Source organism: Notolepis coatsorum, assembly GCF_963971535.1.
Source record: "Notolepis coatsorum genome assembly, chromosome: 6".
Lineage (NCBI taxonomy): Eukaryota > Metazoa > Chordata > Actinopteri > Aulopiformes > Paralepididae > Notolepis > Notolepis coatsorum.
In genome coordinates this window covers 159,682,415-159,684,123 of record NC_140170.1, presented here as the reverse complement: position 1 = coordinate 159,684,123, position 1,709 = coordinate 159,682,415, and positions in this window count along the sequence as shown.

The window sequence follows — 1,709 nt, the reverse complement described above, 5'->3', positions numbered from 1 at the left end:
CTCCTCTCCTCTCCTCTCCACTCCTGTCTTCTCCTCTCCTCCTCACCCCTCTGCTCTTCTGGGGGGTGGGGGGTCAGACCTCCAACACCATCACCCTGAGCATCGGGTCCCCCCAGGGCTGTGTTCTGAGCCCCCTGCTGTACTCACTCTACACACACGACTGTGTGGCCAAGTTCAGCTCCAACTCCATAGTGAAGTTCGCAGATGACACGGTGGTGGTGGGGCTGATCTCGGACAACGACGAGAAGGCCTACCGGGAGGAGGTTGAGGTACTGGAACGCTGGTGCCAGGACAACAGCCTGCTCCTGAACATTGGCAAAACCAAGGAGCTGATCGTGGATTATAGGAGAGGACAGCAGGAGACACACACACCACTGAGGATAAACGGGGCTACCGTGGACAGGGTGAGCAGCTTCAAGTACCTGGGGGTCCACATCTCAGAGGACCTGACATGGTCAACACACATAGAAACAGTAGTAAAGAAGGCGAAACAGCGTCTCTACCACCTGAGACAGTTAAGGAAGTTCAGAGTATCGGGGAAGATACTCCAGTCCTTCTACTCAGGAGCTGTAGAGAGCATCCTGACCGGAAACATCACTGCCTGGTATGGAAACAGCACGGCACAGGACAAGAAGGCCCTACAGAGAGTGGTGCGCTCAGCCGAGCGTACCACGGGTATTGCACTACCCCCCCTGCAGGTTCTATACAACAAGAGGTGCAAATCCAGAGCCTGCAGGATAATGAAAGACCCTCACCACCCCAATAACAGCCTGTTTCAGCTGCTGAGGTCAGGCAGACGCCTGCGAACCCCAGCTACTAGGACAGAGCGGCTTAGGCTCAGCTTCTTCCCCCAGGCCATCAGAGCCATGAACAATGAACATTGAGTGCTCAGAACATTGAACTGTCCACACACAAGCACACATGAACACACACACGACACGCACACTGTGCACGCTCACACACGAGCAGCCACTTAACACTTTAACATGAGCGGGCACACACTCATGTCGCACACGCGCACACTTATGGCCAAAGGAAAGGACACTTTAAATTAGAATAACAGGAACAGTGTATTGCACTACCAAATCTAACTAGCATGTCCCACATGCTCTGTAAATAACTATGTGCAGATACCGAGATGTCACTCCATGTTACCTGCTACCTGTTACTGCACAATGTTGTTTTCTTCTTTTGATTCTATTATATGTACCACTGTATTGCACATCGTTGCGGGCAAGACCACCCGCATTTCATTGTATACCTGTATGCCGTGACAATTAAAACTCTTGACTTGACTTCTCCTCTCCATTCCACTATTATCCGCCTCTCTTCTCCTCTCCACTCATCTCCTCTCCCCTCCCCTCCCCTCCCCTCCTCTCCTCTCCTCTCCTCTCCTCTCCTCTCCTCTCCTCTCCTCTCCTCTCCTCTCCTCTCCTCTCCTCTCCTCTCCTCTCCTCTCCTCTCCTCTCCTCTCCTCTCCTCTCCTCACCCCTCTGCTCTTCTCCTCTCCATTCCAATATTCTCCTCTCCTCTCTTCTCCTCTCCTCTCCACTCATCTCCCCTCCCCTCCCCTCCCCTCCCCTCCTCACCTCACCTCACCTCTCCCCTCCTCTCCTCTCCTCTCCACTCCTCTCCATTCCTATCCTCTCATCTCCTCTCCTCTCCTCTCCTCACCCCACCTCTCCTCTCCTCACCTCTCCACTCCTCTC